At 33.6% G+C, this 20,752-nt stretch overlaps 2 long non-coding RNA genes across 6 annotated transcripts; both read right to left on the reverse strand.

Annotated features, from left to right (window-relative positions):
- Positions 1-494: 494 nt before the first annotated feature.
- On the reverse strand, positions 495-7,073 carry LOC128087074 (uncharacterized). Of its 2 annotated transcripts, XR_008209666.1 has the most exons (6): positions 6,976-7,073; positions 5,015-5,133; positions 3,752-3,882; positions 2,139-2,837; positions 1,778-1,821; positions 495-811 (listed from the first exon to the last, which is right to left on the reverse strand). It is a non-coding gene; the product is annotated as an uncharacterized LOC128087074 (long non-coding RNA). The 2 variants fall into 2 exon arrangements; XR_008209665.1 differs by lacking the exon at positions 3,752-3,882.
- Positions 7,074-7,658: 585 nt separating this feature from the next.
- LOC128087075 (uncharacterized) lies at positions 7,659-20,539 on the reverse strand. 4 transcript variants are annotated; one of them, XR_008209670.1, is made up of 4 exons: positions 16,195-20,539; positions 15,713-15,797; positions 11,384-11,547; positions 7,659-10,819 (listed from the first exon to the last, which is right to left on the reverse strand). It is a non-coding gene; the product is annotated as an uncharacterized LOC128087075 (long non-coding RNA). The 4 variants fall into 4 exon arrangements; XR_008209668.1 differs by having other exon boundaries at positions 11,384-11,557; XR_008209669.1 differs by having other exon boundaries at positions 15,713-15,809.
- Positions 20,540-20,752: the final 213 nt, after the last annotated feature.

A 20,752-nucleotide genomic window follows, 5' to 3' on the forward strand; every position in this document is an offset into this window, starting at 1 on the left:
TACAGAGTCGAAGGATGAGTAGGGTAATATACTATGAAATAGTATTAGAATAATAAGTTAGAACAGGAAGGAAATCCCACAAATTAATGCAAAATGGTCATGTAAAAAAATCAATCCACAATCCATTTCTGCTGAGAAAATAAGCAACGGGTAAATCTGAGACATTTCTTCAAATGCTTTATTACAAATTCCATAGAGACAAAAATGACAGTTTTAGTGAGAACTATTAGTGATAGACAAACAGTTGGACTGGATGACCTTGTAGGTATTTTCCAACCTTGGCAATTCTATAATATTCTAGACTAAGATATGATTTTTACTACCGTTGCTTCACAAAAAGTTTAATAGTTACACTAGACACGTATTTATTGGATACAGTGAAGCAGTATTTTTAAAAAGGCAATTTTATAAATACAGGTAAGTATAAATTAAAACAAACTAAAACTGAAGAATGATAGTCTTATAATGAAATCTGAAACCAAACACACAAGAAAAAGAAGGAACGTGGCTGTTTTATTAAAGATTTACATGGGCAAATTATTTCTGGAACAAGTGAAGAACGTAGCAGTTGTTAGGCATCTGAACAAAAATCCAACAGCCTCTTAGGAGCTATATTGTTTTCTTCTAGTTCATGGATGTTTGTTTTCTAAACTGACATGGGATAAAATAAGAGGAAAACATTTGCTTATGAGAGTAAAAACAAGCTTCAAAATTGAAAAAAAAAAAAAAAAAAAAAAAAAGAAATGAAAACAATGAAAACACTTATTGCTTCATTTCTCTAGGATATATCTTCATGTAGAAAACTGGACACCTGTCAAATACTAAGAAGATATTTCTGAGATTCATAGCCAAAGTTTCAAAGAAGTTCAACAAGACACATTGATTTTTAAAATTTCTTTTGTGTGAGAACGCACAGTAAAAGCAATTATAAAGTCTCCCTCCCATAGCTGTCTCTCTTTGTAAAAGAGAAAGAGTATAGCCTTTGGAACGTTAACATCCTTTTTAAGTCAGTGGATGAATCAGAATTTACCAATATGAAAGAAGCTCTTTCTCACACATGTAGAATTTTTCCATGCAAGCCTTATTACCTGATCTAAAAACAAAAACAAGATCAAAAACAAAATCAAAAACAAAATCAAAAACAAAATCAAAAACAAAACACATCAATCATACATAAGCATAACAGTAAAGTAGTGTAGGAAAAATGGGTTGCTAATTAGATTATTTCAGAAAAAAAAAAAAAAGTGGTCACTGTTCTCATAGTCACAGTGAGACACAGTCTAGGTCCTGAGCTCCTGAAAGTTTCATTGAAGTTTTCATTTTAGCTAGGTTAGTACACTATAGTTAGAAGGCTGGAACTTTGGACGACTGTATAGTTGCATGCTATGTTACTAACAATAGAAAAGATTGGATCCTTTGTGGTGGCTGATAGGCAGGAAGGGCTTCCAAAGTCTTTGTGAGTTGCAAACAAGTTGAGTGACAGCTGGAAAGCTGGCCGATCCGTCCTTAGCTGTTTGTTGTTTTTTTTTTTTTAACTTTTAAAAGAAAAAACTATGCATTGTTATACTAATTGTTTGTAACATTGTCTCTTTGGTCTGCACTGTAATATTCTGCTAAGTTTTGAGGTGGTAGAAATACCAGGAGAGGAACACAGTGTATTAGAGTCACAGTGTAATTCATGTCTTTGACATTCTGCTAGGAAAAAAAAAAAAAAAAAAGAAAGAAAGAAAGAAAGAAAAAAAAAAAAAAAAAAAAAAAAAACCAGGCTGAATTTTACCTGAGAAGCCACTCTGGCTTCTTGTTCTAATTTCTGGTCTTCTCCTATTAAAAAAAAAAAAAAAAAAAAAAAAAAAAAATTATGTAACTGTATGAAAAGAAAGCCAGAGAGCAACAGCAGATGCCACCATTCACTGTAAACCTTCCTAACTTACAAATATAATCAATACTAAACTGAATAAAGGTGTTTTAGAAACCAATAAAAATTTAGGGAAGTTATGGCAAATAGGAGTAGACAATAGAGTGAGGAATCGAGAAGCGTTTCTGTTTGCAGCAGAAGAATGCATTGGCTGCACAACATATAGTACTAGAATAGAAAAATAAGGATTGTTATATTAACATATTCATCAGTTTGACATTACCCTAATACAGTGGGAAAGTCTTAAGCAGAATGGCTGATACTGGCAAGCCAGCAGCAAGACAGGCAACTTATGTTAGTTCATTTTGCTTGTATTCCTTTCAGGAATATGTATACTGTAACTTGCATCAATATGGCACAAAGATACAAAACAAAAATAAATCCAAGCAATAACTGGACAAAATACATTAATGGACTCCACCTTGAGGAAGACTAGATCAGAAATAATGCTGTAGTGAAAACTGATACAAACTGACTAAAGAATATCCATTTATACAACACTGTTCATTGTCTCAGAACGCTGAAGGCTCCTGTGAGACCACAGTTTGTTCTAATGTTTCATTCCAGCTGGTGAGTTAGTATGAAAATGAAAGCTATTATAAGAGAATATATGCATGTGGAAGCGTAAAGCTTTTTCACATTCTTTCTTCCTGCTTACAGAATGATGAATGAATTAATCCCAGGATTGCGGGGAATATTCTAGCCACAATTTAAAGGAAAAAATAAAAGTATGAGTAGTATGAGACCACTTTTAACACATTTCTAACTTAACCCAAGCTGTTGTAAGTCTTGCAGAGCAGAGAGAGTAGTTCATCCCAGGCAGTGATGCTATCATTTGGTGCATCCCATATGACATTCTTCCTTATTACACATTGAAATATGGTAACCATTAATATTCTCCCAGTGTTTTGAATTAACCCTCCTGCAAAGAATGAAGAAAAAATTCATACCACCTTCTACTCACTGGATGAGTTGTTTGTTTTTTTTTTAATGTTCTAAAACATATAATTTGTAAGACACATGCAAGGAAGCCCCAGAACTACTACATAATTTCCACTGAAAACAGGAGAAGTTTTAAGTCAATCCTGAAGATGAGGAAAAAACAGTAACAGTGTGAGAGTAAAATGCAGATAATTGTCAAAAAACTAGGTCATCTCAAAAGCAGTTGAAGTTGTAATACATTCAAGCACTTCATAATACACAGTCTGAAAAGAAGCAGTACTGGGTTTTCTTTAAAAAATTGCCCTGGATCTGAGCACGCTTTAAGAGAAAAAGAAAAAAATTATATATGAAGTACATAAGAAAAAATACAAGTAAATTCCATCATTATAATTCCATTATACTTGGATCATAGGCCTGATTTTTTTTCAGTCTGGATTTTCAAGTTCTACCTCCTTCATAGACAAAAAGTCATGAACTTATGCCATGGCTAAATAAATATCTCAGCTTTGGATGACATCTTTCAGGTAAGAATGGATATGACCGTGGGTAGTGTTGGACTCAAAGGTACTCAAAGTCCTGAAATGTGTTAAGTCATTCTGCCTTCAGTAAAGTTTACCACTGTCAGACAATCACTAGCATGGATTTACCCTCGAAGCTTTTTCTAATTTAGCTACTCTACCCTGACAAACTTGCTTCACAAACCTGAAGAGATTTTTCCATTCATGAGAGAAATATAGAAGTCTTAAATACAGCCCTCTGACAGAAAGAGCAATTCCTCCAGTGAGAAAAGACATAGAAGAGTCTTGACAGAATTTCTCTGCAATTATAAACCACTCAAACTATGAGAACAATTCTAAAATAATGGAAATAATAGCATTAAATGTGTAAACAAACATTTGCAGTTTCAATTCACAGGCTGTAATAAAATTGTCCTGCTGGAAGTTATCAAGCCTCCACTATGTTTTGATACATATAGCCAAGAACTTGTCTTGAAACTTCCGTTTCCCCTCAGTTGTTGTTCAGTGCTAAAAAATAATAATAATAATAATAATAATTTTAAAAAATTAACTTCCTTCCAAGCAGGCAGCAGAAATTTATGACTGATACCTGTTTTATTGTTTGTAAATAAAAGAACACTGATTTTCAGTGATAGACATCTGTTGCATTTAAAATTGGATTTGCCTATATATGTACCACTAACAGCTGCAACAAATCAAGTTTATCAATATTTGAATGGTGGCTAGTATTTATTGCTATCATGCCTTTCATTTTTTCCTTAGAACAATTCAGGCCCCGAAGCTGATCTCTGAACAGCTGTAAGAATCCAAACAGATGGCACTAGAGATAGTGTCCTGACCAAGGTTGATAGCATTAGTATTAGAAATCTATTTTCATAAATAACTGATTTCCTTAACTCATTACAAGTACTAATCTTACATATGTCTGTTATACTTCTATCACTCCAATCTTCCATTATTTAAACACCAAAAAAAGTAACATATTTTCCTAGTAAATTAATAAGGAAATAAAATGCCACTGTATTCATTCTACAGAGATGAGGTGAAAAAAAAAGCATAAAATATTAAAGGTGAGTTATGTCTCACCTTATCTTAAGCATATTTTCTAAACTACTTGGAAGAAAGTAAGCTATTTCTAAAGGTGATTCATCCTACCCTCAAATAGGTGGAACAAATTTCATGCTTAAGTTGTTCTGCAGTAATTATGTATATTTAGAAGAATTCAGAAAATTAGGTTAGTCTGTCTGCCTAGTTTTCAGACCAGTATCAGTAGGCAAGAACAATGCCACTAGGTATTTTGTTCAAGGTCAGGCCTATAGAGAATTTATAGATAAATAGATTATAGATAAAATAGAGAGAATTTAACCTAGATACCACAATTCTTAGATAAGCAATTCTGTTGTCAGACTGAAGTTCTTCCTTGAGCTTTTGTTAACTCATTTTGTGAAGAACTTACTGTTCAAATCTTTGACAATGGAAGAAGATTCATATAACATTTAATTTCTCTTTCACTAGATGCTGCCATACAGAAACCTATGATTGACTTCTCTTTCACAGTTTTACAGCAGACACTTTTTGGAAATGAAGCACTGAAAAAAATTGAATAAGATCCTGTGGAGAATATAAGCAAAGAAAATACCTTAGAATTCCTTTATACATTTTCAGTCAGTATTGGAATTGAGTTACATAACATCTTCTAATGTTACTCTTCATTGTTTTTTCATGTTACTGGGCCAACTTCAAGAAACAGGACTAAAACTATAACACAGAAACAATTAAGAAGAACATTGTAAGCCATCTAATTTTCCCCTCTTCACCACCCTACCACACACCACTACCCACTCTTGTCACACACTCTTCAAAGTCAAATTCAGTTCATCATTGTACAGCAATAGAAAAACAATAATACCATGTTCTACTAGGATAGGAACGTGCTATAAAGGCATTCGTCAAGACTTAGTTTAAAGCTGTACAGTAAAAAATAGCTGATCCTTTTCAAAGTCTGGTAAGGACTCAAGAATGCAGAGTCTCCAAATCGAAATGCTGCTCCCACTGCTGCTAACCTTAAATGATCTTGCACACATGCACACATGCATTGCTTACATCTGTGCTCCCTAAGTTAGCCACATCTTTTCACCTACAGCTCAGTCACTGGTTCAGGCCATGACCTAGCCATTCCAACATAATCATTTTTTTCCCCTCAATTCATTTATGCAACAGGAAGCAGACAATGAAGATTAATGCTTTTTCTTGATTGAAGTAGTGAAACCACTGCCTTGATTGTTCTTTCAAAACCATGTATTCAATGTTTTCAGTAGAAGTACATTAAAGCTCTCTCACTGTATTCTAGTAACTCTGATTTTGACAACACCACATGATGAATTTGGTAGCTAATATTGGGTTACCGCTTAAGTTTGCAGTTCAAAATTAAGACATCTTCCATGGTGTTCTTTGAAATAGAATTAGAGCAGTATGGCTGCAGTACATTCAGAGTAATTATTTTTTTTTAGTATAAATTTCAATGGATTGTACTTCCATTGAAAGTTAAAGATTTGCAAAAACAAAGGGGTCTTTTTTGTTGTTGTTTTTGCTTTTTTTTTGTTTTGTTTTTTATTTTTTATTTTATTTTATTTATTCATTTTTTAAGTACAACTGTCAGCCTGGAAGGGATTCATTCAACAAATATTTAAACCATAAGAATTTAATTCAGGTTGGATATTAGGAAAGATATCTTCTCAGAGCGCTAAGACACTGGAACATGCTGCCCAGGGAAACAATGGAGACCCCAGAGCCTTTAAGGAAAGAATAGATATGGTACTGAGGAACATGGTTTAGCAGGCACAATAGTGTTAAATTGACAGTTGGACTAGAGTAAATCAGCGGTCTTTTCCAAAGATCATAATTCTATGATTCTAACTCCAGGCATAGCCTCTCAGAAAGAATTGTGACTTCAGGACTGCATAATAGAAGGTTGTTTTTGTTTTTTTTTTATTTTAAGATAATTCCCCTAAAATGCCTATATTTCTCTTTCTAAAACAGATGCACATTTTTCATTACAAACTCCTATATTAGGAAAGAAACCCCTTCCTGTATAAGATTTGAGTCAGCTTAGTTTTACCTAGCTTCAGTTGATCAGAATCTCAGAGATACTAGGATATCTTTAAATTAGTGGTAGTAGAATGATGTTCAAAAGCATTATCTCAGTAACCTGAAAAGATTATAAAGACCTAAGCAGAGATACTATCCAATAAAAACTTGAGTAATTTGCTGGAAATCCTAAATATTTTCTTTGAAGAAAAAAAAAAATCTATAGGGATTATTAACAAAAAACATTTCCATTAAATTACAGTATTTATAACTTTCCATATCTATTACCTAATACATTTCAGGTATTTTATTTTCCTCCCAAAACTCCTAAAGAAATGTAAGGCCTACACTTAGCACAGCTAAGCTGCAAGGAACACAACTGAAACACAGTAGAAAGCAAAACAATAACACAATGGCAAGATTCCAAGCTGAAGCAACAGGGAATTCACTCAAACATGACAACACTAGGCCTTAAAAAAAAAAAAAAAAAAAAAAAAAAAAAACACTGCTTACCTTCAGAAGCTCTCAGGCATTCAGAGATCTCCAGAAAGATAACTTTGCCTCTGCCAACCCTTAAATGAGGTCTGGTAGAGGTGGAGCCAGGATCCACCTCTTCCAGTCACTCAAGTGTGTTGCATGCACCTGAGCTCCCCTGCCTTCCTACCAGGAGCTAAATCACTGGTTCAAACTGTGACTTAGTATTTCAACTACAATTATTAACAGCAAGTGGATGTAGCAATTCCTCAGAAAATTGAGTACCTTAATTTCCTAGTTCAGAACTTTGGATATTGAACTACATGTTGTAGTATTAAAAGAGTAGAATCATTCAAACCAGCTTCTTAAGTGGCAGGATCAATGTCACAGTGAGTTGAATAGGTTACAAAAAAAAAAAAAAAAAAGAAGCCATTGAATGATTTTAGAATTTTAGCATTATGCAGTTTTATTATGGCAGAATGCCCAGAGCTCATAAAAGATAAATGAGATCTGAAGTTGGAGCAGAGGAGGTAGAGTTGTTAAAGTTAATACAAGGTCTGCTGTTTCCCTACTCCCCTCCCCCCCAATTATTTTTTATAGGCAAGGGAATGCATAAAACATCAAAGAAGTCTTCCTGTACATATATACGAAAATAAATTTCAACAGCAACTTTTATTATGAAAGTTCTTCTAGAACCTTAAAAGGAGTATTATTCAGTGCATTTTAAATTCCTTTGGAGAAATATAATAAATCCAATGTATATGGGAATAATTGATTTTTTTTGTACATATGTATATATATACATAGAAAAGTACAGTCCCTGGATCCTTCTTCTGATTTGTTAAAATAATTTAAAAAAAAAAGAAAATATCAGATCTCTTCATAAGCATTTCACATAGAGAAATATTCATTAACTTCTGAATTATAAGCACAACAATATTCAGCAATTTGTTTTAATAACAATAAATACTACTACTATTCCTAAAAAAAAAAAAAAAAAAAAAAAAAACAGGTAGAAGAATAACTTTGTGATCAAAAATCAGTGGAAGAATGTATAAATCCAGAGTGATATTCATGATAATTACAGTCAGAAGAAAAACACATAACTGCCCAGCTACCTAGAAGTAGTCATTACTTTGAGAATTACTTTTTACTGGCAAGAAGAAAAAGCAATCTGCCAATGTTCATGTTTTATGTGGACACAATTCACTTTGTATTTCTACATGTCCTTTTTCTAGTCTTAAAGAGTTTGCATACATACTTCTATTTTCTTTGTGGTCTTCTTTTTCAAGATATTGTTTTTCTACTAGTGGAGTAAGTGCAAATGCAGTAAAATAATGCATTTCTAAGTTAATTAATGAAGGAAAATATACAGCTACCTCTGAAATACCTTCATGATCAAAGTTGTCATGGTAACACAAATAAAAACAAATGTAGATGTAGTAGCACAGTCCTTACAAGAATGTGTTACCTTCTTCATATCTATAAACTGAAATGTAAGTTCAGAATTGCACTAAGATAGAATTGTGGATTCTTCACTTGGATGAAATAAGAGGATTACTTCACAGTGCAAATAAAACTTATACGGTAAGACATATAAGACATACTCATGTGGACTGCCCAACATCATGTATGTTCTGCAAATGTTCAGTGTTATTTTCCATTTACACCCAATATTTATTTATCATTTCTTAATAGAATTAGGATTTTTATTTCAGGAAACACAACATTAGCATATAGGTAAAATGTGTAGTATATTACGCCTTTTACTTACACTGGGATCTAATAGGTGTTAATCTGGATTAATCTTTTCTTAATTGAGGTCTACATAGGAATGGTTCTTTGTATTCTGACAACCGGACCTTTTTTTACGTTATATAAAAATTTCTGCTATTTTGCTACTGTTATTTATTCAATTTTCTTTTTATTCAATTTATTCCATATTCTTGTTATCTTCTTACTTTATGCTGGACCATAAAAGTAGTAGGCAGTTACATCTCATACTGATAATGACTTAGTTGTTCATGCAATCTAATTATCTACATAATATTCTTTCACTACAATTGATATTCCCATTTACTATACAAATAATTTACCTATTTTGATTTTTATATTGCTAATAAAATATTAATAATTACATTAACATTTGCAAATGTTGAAAATAAGCAAATATGCCAAGACTCTTCATTTAAAAAAATATTAGTAATGTTCCATTACAGTATTCTCCTAGATCATCCTATTTATGTGTAAATTATCTGCAGTTATTCAAAATTTAGAACAGAGCTTCTTTTTGTAACTGTCAGTTATACTTTCTAGAACATTAGATGTGATTCTCTGAATTGAAACAATGATACTACTACTACTAACAGTATGACAAAGTGTGCAAAATATAACTGTGAATTATTTAGAAGGTGTTCTACTCAAATATTCTTGTAGATAAAGTCCAAATTAGAGAACACATTTTATGTACCTAGGAGTGCTAAGAAGTAAAATTCTTGTTTTAAAAATAAATGTCATCAACATTTCTTTGCACAACTAAGCTGTTCCTTTCAGCTACTGCAGAGAGTTTATCTCAGTTTGCAGTAAGTGATTACTCTCCATCTCTATAAGGATCAGCTAACTCGGCATCACAAGAAAACTGCTGCAGACCTGTGGAACAGTCCTAATTTAAGAGCCATTCTGTAGAACTGTGAGGTAGTTTTGGCAACAGTTCAAATGCACTGTGTGCACACATTACAAATGCAAAGCAGATCTGCAGCAGTCTATGTAGCAGCAGTGGCTACTGCTGTATTGCTGCAGGGACTTCACAAGCTATGCATCAGAATGATCACAGAAATATTTTACAGTGCTCTGGCTACGAAAACAAACAAGCAACATAATTTACAGTGAAAAGTACCATTGAAAATATGCTGAGAAAATAATGATACAAAACCTTCCAACTATATTTTGATCACAAAAATCTGTTGTTCTTGTATTCACTCCATGCTGATATCCCTACTGTCACAAAACAAATCAAAAGCAGAGGGCTGGAATTACCGTTACTTGAATTGTTAACTTTGGTCTGCTTCAAGGAAAAATTTTTCAGTAAGATGGCATAGGTTTGTTTTTCTCCCTCTACCAAAAGAAGATTTAGAAATGATAAAATACACAGTAATCTCAATACTAGTAATAAAATCAGCCCTTTGAAAGAGATAATAGGACTAACACCAACATTAAACTCTGTATTACTTTCTGTAATGGACTTCAAGCAAGTAAAGTAGAAAAAAGAAAACATTTTTAAGGACAAAATATGGAGGACTTGAGCACGCATTTCAGAGTAGAACAAGTTTTCAACACCATAAAACATTTCCAAAATGTCATTCTTTTTAAAGAACTTTGATCCCATCTTCAGTCAACTAAGTTGTGCTCTGCTGTCAAGACATTTAATTTGGACACCATTAATGTTGGATGCAAAAAGTTCTTGGGAAAACTGAAGCCAAGGTGTAGCACAAGATTCCGGTTAGCTTGATAGAAGATGCTATAGTCCACTTTCTTGTCAAAGAAATCAAGGAGACTGTCATAACACTGATTCAAGGGTTGATATCAAAGGTTTTCTCAAGAAAATTGTTCTAAAACTCAGGGAATATACAAAGGTCCAGTAAGGTACAAATAAACATCAACACAAATAGTAACTATGAAAGCTTTTAACAAATGTTCTGCTGTTATTCTTTAGTGTTGAATATTGTTTATTATTTGAAATTTATTATATTAGTATAAGAGGAAAGAAAATTGGCTCTCTTCAGTTAACAGTGAAGCAATTCACTTCAATTTGAATGAAGGCATAATTTTCTAGAATGGCAAAATGACGTTTACATCAGAGTTTTCATTTATTTGTATTTCTATGCTAAAAAAAGAGAGAGAGAGAGGAAATTAGTTTCATTAGTTATTTTATAAATGCTTTTAATATTGTTTTATTTTTCCTTTCAGTACTTTCATACATAAATGCTTGAAAAAGTTATATCATTAAATATTTTACCAGTCATACATTTTCTTAAATATTGATTCAAATATCAAAGACAAAAATGTTGTCCAAGAAAATGAAAATTTTAAGTAAATATTTAAATTTTACTATTTAAGTCAGAGGAATTAAGCTAAATCAAATTTTATCTTAAGTATCTGTCTATCTAGCCTTTGAAGACAGAGGTTCATTATTCCGTATTCTGAAAGTACACAATAAGTCATAATATTATTTTTAACATGATAATTATTGCCTATTTTCTTACTATGTTAATTCAGTAATAAAAATGAATACTATTCTCCAGAGCTGTAAGATGAAGAGAATTTCAAAGCACAATATTATTTGCTTATTCTTCAAAAGCAAGAATAAAGTAGAATTTAGTTTGCAGAGTGGAAATTCAGAATTTCACCCCAGTGACTTAGAGACAATTATTGCCCTTGTGGAACTCACCTGTCTGCCCCAATACTCTCTATAGCTGCATAAAGGTCACCCCATGCCAGGAAATGTAGAGCTGAAATTTCTAATGGCATTCATTCTGCCAGGTCACAGGAGGTTCTTCCATCATCACATCCATATCTTCACCAAGAGCAGGAGTTCCTGAATATTTCCAGACCCTAGCAAAGACTAGGGAGTGTTTTTATTCACCAAAATGTTAATGGATTAGAAGGTAATAATAAAGAAAATCAAGCATTTTATAATATATATAATATAATACTAAGATTCACAACTCAACATCATTGACCACTATGTGTATAACCAATGTTGCCTAAAAATGATGCATTTTCAATAACTAATGAGCAGCACAGTCGTTCAAAAGAAGAGTTCTTTGTTACAGGAAGTAATGACTTAAATATCCCAGACTTACTAAACTACAAGTAATATTTGCAAAACCAGCCAAACAAGCAGAAGAATTTATTCCTTTATTTTAAGAAAGCACATTTAAAATTTGTCTTCATTGGGAGTTTTTTCTTTCAAAGATTTCTTGAAGGAACTGCTGCGTGCTTCTGCAAGATCTTTCAAAAGTTAGAGTTCTGTTTTCTTCATTGCTGGTATTGGCTTTACCACCTGTTGATATGAAATTTTTCTTCAGTGAAGAACTAAAGCAGCACTACTTTCCAATTTATTTTTTTTTATTATTATTATGTAATTATACTCTTCAAGTATTTAACATATTGATTATATGGAGTACAGCACAGCAAGATTTTATTTTCACACATTTTTCCCAATAAATACTCACAGTCTGTAAATAGAAATACCTACATAAAACAACTGTGTATTTGGATATGCACTTATTTTGTCAATTCTTGAATTTCAGTTTGAATATCCCTGAGAGGCTGTTTGGTGTACAAAGGAAACACAAAAATCTGAAAGTCTGATTTATTTTTGGCTTATTTTGGTGAGCATCAGAATTTGAAAAATATACAGAATATTTAGAAATGTTTTAACCATCATGTCTTTTCAAGTGAAATGACAAAATTATTATAGGACTATAGGATTTCTTGTCAGCTTTTAGCTATCTAGACCTTCCTTCAACAGTACTAATGGAAAAACTTGATGCTTCTATTCGTCAAAAGTGTCATTTCACATCAGAATTCACTTTCATTTCTTTTTCCTAAATATACAGAATAGATTTCATGCAGCCAAATGAAAAATCAACTTTAGTAACTTTAGCTGTCTGAGCTGAGTCTACTATTAATCTGTAAACTTCAAAACTAGGAATTTCACCTTTTCTTATTACTATTTTTGTTATTAATTTTTACCAGTATTATAGAACATAGGAAAGTTTCTTATCTTTCTGAGGCATGGATTCTCTCAGTTTGCTTATCAGGAGTTACTTGAAACATGAATATGCAGCCTTTTATCAAGTGTCTATACAAATAATTTTTAATAATAATTATTATTTGATCTTATTGTATTCTTAATATCGGGTACCAGGTTATAGAATTCTTCAGAAAATTGTGATTTTACATTCAAAAATGCAGAGAAAGTTATCATACTTTTCCTTTTGTTAATTCCTTCAATAATTTTTGGCTGGACAAGAAAATGCCTGTCCACCTCTTTACTGTCCTGTGATGTGACATCCAGATGATGATGTGCCCTTAGCAATTTAAAATCATAAAATCTCATTTTTGTACACTCACATATTCCCTCAAATATGTACACTCCCTTCTCTCAAATACAAACAGACACACGTCTTTTAAGGGTGAATTTTTTCTCAAAAAAAATATTTTTTTTTATTATTTTATTTTCTGTACTATACTGTAGCCATAACCTTATTTCCATATGCAACTCATTTATAGTTTTTGGACAACAATATGAATTAAGATATGTAATGAAACATTTCAGTGCTTACAATTCTGCTTACTTTCATTTAATAAATTGAATTTCAGAATGCAAATCAGAATATTTCAATTAATCACATATAGTTGAATAGAAAGAAAGTGCTAAATATAGCCTCAATATATTTAGATGAGAGAATGCTCAAAACCCACAATAAAAATTATCTAAATATTAAAGGATTATTCTCATAAAGAGATCAGGCATGTTCTGAACAAATATTTTAGTTTCTTGTCATTGATTCAGAATATCCTCACCTACTCTTCACTGAGTGGAAAACACAAAGAATACAACCATACAACAGGTTTCAAAAATTAAAAAAAATCTCAGATCTACTTTGTTTTTTGAAATTTAGCCATGGCTTTTGAAAATTTAGCCAAGGATCATATCATATTCCAGTAGCTCATAATACTATTCTGAATTTTCTATGTTAATAGGGCTGTGATATATTTGCATAAGCATGATGCTTCATGGTTAATAAATAATCAGAGCAAGGAGCTCTGAACAAATTCATCTACAGAACTTTCTCCCCACAAGTGTGCCTAAACTGCAATCCACCACATCTGTAGATACAATTAAGCATAAAAAATAAAACTTCAATACAGTGCCTTATTGATTTAGAAACTTAATTGACCTTCATATGATAAAAATAATAAAACGTTAGATTTATGAAGTGCCTGGCCTATAGTTTATTGTTAGTTGTTGGTGGTGTGGGTTTTTTTAATGTTAAAGTTGTGTGTCAACTCTATGCCCTCATTCTGAAAATTAAAACAATTACATTAAAAATGAAGATTTTGATAAATTAATAACCTAGTAATTACTTTTGTACCATTCTTAGAGTAATGTTAACCTAGACTGAGCAAGAAATTGCTGTTCAAAAAGAATAATGTGTTAAGAGATAGCACAACCACTTACAGACAGGAAAACTGAAGATGTTAACAAAGGTCTGATGAATAAAAACAAGAGTATGACACAGCGAGAATGACAAATTAAATTCATGTTGATTTTATATTCATGTATCTGTCTTACCTTCATGGAATTGTAGATAGTATGATACCATGGATCAGCATGAATAAGTTTTATTGCAGAGTTATGAGTCATTAGAGATATCAACCAACTGCTATACTATAATGTGACAAAATGATGTTCATAAATAAGTTTTATTTAATGAATTTTAATGTTTTTCAAGATATCAACTTCTAATAGATGAATCTAAGGAAAATGAAACTATTCTGTACACTCCACCAGCATTTTAGCCCTGTTTGCTATGGCACCAATATACATGTCACTGAATGCATTCACATGTGCACATTTCATGTTTCTAGGATAGAAGTTCCATGTTCTTAGAGGAAAAAAGGAAGAAAAAAAAATCTTCATTGTCTTAGACATTTGTCGGATACTCTAAAACAAAAAATAAGTTTCCATTAGAAGTGGAAATATTCTGATGATCTTTTAGCCAATTTCTGTCTTCCACAAGACTTTAAAGCAAGTAAGAAATGAAATGATCTCCTAGAATATGAAGCAAACAGAAGTATCAGTAACGCATATATAATATAGTAATGGTTTTTAGATGGCTGGTATCAAATTGAAACCAAGCTTCCTAGGAAGTCTTGGAGATTATCATAATTTCTCTCAGCTCTTATGCAACACTATTCCCTCCCTGATCAATGCTCCCTCCACAAAAAAACTCACAAAACAGAGAGAATTAAATGGATTATACAAGCTGTTTTTAATGAAGTCTAGTATCTACTGAGTTCACCATAAGAAGTAAACATAGCTTCTTTCTCACTTTCCCACAGTTCATCTACCTTCCAGATGCTTCAAAAAGGCACTGGCACTCATAACTAAGTGCCATTATAAAACTGTAAAATGTGCAGCTTACCTTACATTCTGGAAGAGATTCTGATTATTGGTGCTTAAATCAGTTCAAACAGTTTTCATATTATTTCATTATATGTTGCATTCTTCATCATTAGTATTTTCAGCACAGAGGACATCATCAAGTTTATGTTGTTATGTCTGAATTCTCCCCCATAACTCTTTGATTGATAGGCTCTGTAAAACTGTCTTCTGAGTACACGTAGGATTTAATCCCGAGACAGATATTTCTTTTCCATTTGAATGTACGTCTCAGGATTTCAGAGGAAGAGATAATCCCAAAGATAGCTTAAACCAGATCATAGAGAGATCTGAAGGTGCAGTTCTAATTCCTGAAAGATTTCACAGTGAGCCTTCAAAATGAGCAGAAATATGATTGCAGGCTTTGATTGCTAAGACAGACAGCTCTGCTTGGAACAAACTGTGCTGCTTTACAAATAGTGCATTATGCCTATAAAGAGACAACTAAAACAATCTGCTTAACAACCAATTAATGAGCAAAGCAATATGCCTTGTGTATTACAACATTTAAACCCAAAATCAGGGAAAGAGCAGCCTTCTTACCTAATAATTTTGAAGATTTCCAATTCCCGTGAACTGCTGTGCTTCAGAGTATCCAGAGTAGCAAAGACAATCTGATGCTGAGATTCTGGGGACAAAGCTCAAGGAAATGGCCCAGTTAAGAAGAGGAAAAATGCTTCAAATCATTGCCAGAAATGCCTTTTTTTTTTTTTTTTTTTAATTGATCACTTAGGAATGAATTAAACTAAATTTTTACTTATATCACTCTATAGCAGTAAATTCAGATTAATCTATCATGAAGTCATTTGAAACTTAAGGAATAAATTGGGATGAATATGATTACTTTCTGTTTTATACAGTTATATTATAGATCTGATTGTTTCCTTTTGATATGTGACCATTAGTTTTCAGACACCTAAGATAAAGACAGTCTTTTTATTTTGCTTTTGTAAAGGTAAAGACTGACAGATTTGTAAGGTAGCAGAAAAGTGTTTTTAAAATGTCAGAGTTTTTGGTCATCTTACCTTTTCAAGTTGAGTTGGCATTAGAATCAGTTTCTCTCTTCAGCACTCTATTCAAACTTAAATGCCTTTGCGTGGCAAAGGAATGCAAAAACAGATTAACAAGTTTGTTAACAAGATAACAAGAAGAAAAAAATAAAAATGTAAAAGATTTCTAGGTCAAAAATTTTGTTTCAGCAACATCATTATAAATAAAGCATGAGTTTCACCTGATTACTATGAAGGTATGTGGTGTTTTGTAAGATGGACAACACGGTAAAATTAATGTTTACTTTTTAACACTCGTAAGTGTATGTGCCCTAATACACATGACATGGGGAATGAACACGATTTAGAGACCTACGAGCAGCTGCATGGCTACAGTCCTGCTGATATTGTGAAGACATGATGGAAAGTCCTCCATAGCAGTAGTGTTGCCACAAAGAGACATAAGTTCTTTAAAAAGACAGGCTAGGAAGATGAAAAGATGTAATTGCCTCTTAAACAAGAACAGTAGAGATATATGCAGCTCCGTGCGGGGATGCACGAAGAGCCTGTTGAGAGCTCAGATGTGAAGATTAAAGAGAAGACATGTAAGAGTAACACTTTAGTGGGTGTTTGCTGCAGGCTACCTAATCAGGAAGAAAAAGCAGATGAGGCCTCCTATGAACAGATGGGAGCATTCTAATGTCCTCAGGCCCTGATCTTCATGGGGAAATTCAACTATTCTCACATCTATTAGAGGGATAAGACAGGGCATGAACAATGCAGGAGGTTCCTGAAGTGTGTCAGTGACAAATTCATCACCCAAGTGAAAGAGAAGCCAATGAGGAGAGGTGCCTTGCTGGATCTTATGGCACCTGGATCCCAGGTGGCCAACTATATGCTGGGTTGCATTAAAAAAGGAGTGGCCAGCCAGGAGAGGGAGGTGATTTTTCCCCTCTACTCAGATCTTGTGTGGTCCCATCTGGAGTACTGTGGCCTGGCCTGGGGCCCCCAGCACAGGATGGATGCAGATCTCGTGGAATGGGTTCAATGGAGGGCCACTAAGATGATCAGAGGACTGGAGTACCTCCCCCATGAAGAAAGGTTGAGGAAACGGTTTGTTTAGCTTGGAGAGGAGAAGGCTCTGGGGGGATCTCATTGTGGCCTTCCAGTACTTGTAGAGAACATATAAACAGGAGGGGGAACAACTGTTTACACGGGTTGATAGTGATAGTACAAAGGGGAATGATTTTAAACTAAGACAGGAGAGATTTAAGTTGGATATTAGGAGGAAGTTTTTCACCCAGAGGTTGGTGACACACTGGAACAGGTTAATCAGAGAGATTATGGATGCTCCATCTCCGGAGGCATTCAAGGCCAGGCTGTATGCAGCTCTGAGCAGCCTGGTCTAGCAGGGGGGTTGAAACTAGATGATATTTAGGTCTTTAACCACCCAGGCCATTCTATGATTCCATGATTCTATGACTTTATGATCTTATGCTCACCAACAAGGAGGCTTTCAGTGGGGATATGAAAGCCAAAGGTAGCTTGGGCTGAAATGATCATGAGGTATTGGAATTCAAGATTCTGAGGAGAAGACAGAGTGTAAAAGCAAGTCCAAAACTTTTGAGTCAGTGAAATAGACTTTGATATTTTCATGTGACTGTTTGGACAAGTTTCATGGGCTAAGAACCTGGAAGGAAGAGGGACCCAAGAAATCTGGTTAATATTTAAGGATCACCTCAAGTAATAAGCTCAAGAGAGGTTCATCTCAATGAATATAAAGTCAAGTAAGACTAGAGAAAAAGTGGAAAAAATATATATGGCAGAAAAGGGCCTGCAAACCCCAGTTTATGCCAAGGTGATCATGAGCCAGCGATCTATTCCTGAAGAAAATAAGTTTAATGGTATCATGGTCTGCATTAATAAGATCATTGCCAGCAGGTTGAGGGAGGTGATTCTTCCTCTGTAAGGCCACATCTGGAGTACTACACCCAGTTCTAGGTTCCTACAAGATACAAGAAGCTACTCATGCCCACTGAAGGCCACTAAGATGACTAATGGACTCAAGCAAACTGTGAGGAAAAGCTGAGAAATATTTAGCCTAGAGAAGGTAATATCATCAGCAGTAACAGCAACACAGGAGGATCCATCTGAACATCAGGAACATTTATGTACTGTTCAGATGACTTAACTATGGCACTAATAGTCCTGAGGATGCGGAGTTTCCTTCCTTAGGAATCTTCAGAAAGCGCCTACTTATAGTCCCAGGTAACATGCTCAGGGGGACCACGCGTCATCAGAGACCTGGAACAAAATAATCTTCAGACCTCCCTCCTAACCTCAATCAACTTGTGATACTGTGAACATGGGGAATATGGCAAACTTTTTTTCTTTTGGTAAAACATACAAAGACCATTGATAGACCTGACATAAGAATGCATACTTCAACTAAAATGAAAGAATTGAACCACTTTTCCTTGATTTGAATCACTGAAGAGTTAAATGATGTGCACTTCTGAACTCTTTCAGTCAAATGGAAAGACTGTGCGTGTGAAAAACATTTGCATTAAATAATATATTTGAATGAACATTAGGATTTAATGATGTAAATGTTAAGTGCAAAATTATGCATGTAAAAGAATTCTATGTCAATGAACCAAAATAATCATTTATTGTAGCATAGTTACAAGCCATGCATTCAAGCCTTACAAGTCCTATAATATTTTCATTATGCTTTAAAGAGATCATCTGAAACTGAGAAGACTAGCTGGCTTTTCTGAAGATAAAATGCAAAATTCATATGGAAGATGATTCATATGAAGCTAGCGCTCAGACTTTAGCAGAATGAGTATTTTAATATTAAGAGTGAATGAGTGGTAGCATTTTCCACACCTGAGAATGCCAGGGTTACTTATATATTTTTAAAATCTGCACCAAACAACTTTCTATTTGGCATGATCAAGAGCTCATGTGTGTTAGAAACTAGAAAAACTGTGTGCATAATTACATGAGTATGAAACATACTGTTGAATAAATGTGTCAAAAAGAAAAATGCAGTATATTTTCATATTCTGACTCCAAAATGACTGGTACTATGAATTCAGTGGAGGAGAATTATCAAGGCTGCAGTGTGCTTTGTGCAATACAGTTTCTATAGTTTCTACTGTAACATCTAATCACTTAAGAAGCTTTCTGAAATGTTGTCATTCACAATATATTGTAGCAAAGATTTCTGTAATTTAGCTGAGCATTACATGAAAAAGTACCTTCAGTTTGTCGTCATCTGGAACCTGATAACTTTATCTAGTGCCCCAATTAAGCTGGGAGGCATACTGGTTTTTCATTTCTTATTCAGTGTATTGTTCTTCGAGAGAATCACGGTGTTAACGTTCTGACGTTTTAGCTGTTGCTGAGCAGTGCTGTACAGATCAAAGGATATTTCAACCTCATGTTTTGTCCTGTTAACAAGCAGGGCTGAAGGTGCATGAGGAGCTGAGAGGACAGAACCAGGACAGCTGACAAAATCTGGCCAAAGGGATATTCCATAACATATAACACCACGAGAGAAAACTTCTAAAATTGTGGGGAATTGACTGAGGAGCAACCTCGAAACTAGTTGGGCATCAGTTGGTGGGTGGCGAGCAATGTTTTGTTCAACATTTGTTTTGTAAATATGTATTATTATTACTATTATTATTCTCCTTTTCTCCATCGTTTCTTTCTTAGTAAATAGCTTTTATCTCAACCCACGAGTTCTATTTTTTTTTCTTCTTTTTTTTCCTGATTCTCTCTGCCATCCCACAGGGAAGGAGGGGTGAACAAAGTGCTGCATGGTGCTTAGCTGCTTGCCAGGTTAAACCATAACATGTATTTAGCTGTTGTAATTAGGAGAGTATGCAACTCCAAACTCTGGCTACAGATCAAAGATCATTTCTACCACAAAGCACTGCAGGGAGGAACAAATGCTTCTCCCTTAATAGTTTTTTTTTTTTTGTTATTTTTTTTTTTGTTTGTTGGTCTTTTTTTTCTGAGAAATTTACAACACTTGTGAAGGCCATTCAATCCACAACTTAAAAATTAAAGGCATCATGTTCAGCAGTTCAGTTCTGTTGATCTTCTTTTTAATTACTTGGGAAAGAAAGCTAAGGAGAGACATCTGCAAACATCTGTGTGCATATTTTAAGTATGTTGTATAGCCAAGGTCTCTCTTCTAAACAAAGAGGAAAAAAAATAATCCTAACATTCCTGACTTTAAAAACAAAACGGATAATTAAATAGTTGAGAACCTTCAGGAGGTTCCTCCTGTCTTTTTAGAAAGAGAGCTTCGAAGATTTCCAGAATCTGTTTCCTATTGAGACTACTTCTCAAAAAGCCTACTACATTTGTTCAAGTTGATTAAAAAAAAAACCTCATTTTGTAATCTATTTATATCTATTTACCTGTATTAAGAAGGCCACGAACAGGAAATAAATATTTATGTAATTAGCTTTTTTTTTTTCTCCAAAAGAAAGGGCCAAAGTAGAAATACTGTTTGAGAATAGACAAATTTGCTGTTTCTAAATACTCTGTCTGATGTTTTGTAGACATTAAAAGA

This window comes from Tympanuchus pallidicinctus, unplaced genomic scaffold, assembly GCF_026119805.1.
Source record: "Tympanuchus pallidicinctus isolate F22 unplaced genomic scaffold, pur_lepc_1.0 scaffold3, whole genome shotgun sequence".
Lineage (NCBI taxonomy): Eukaryota > Metazoa > Chordata > Aves > Galliformes > Phasianidae > Tympanuchus > Tympanuchus pallidicinctus.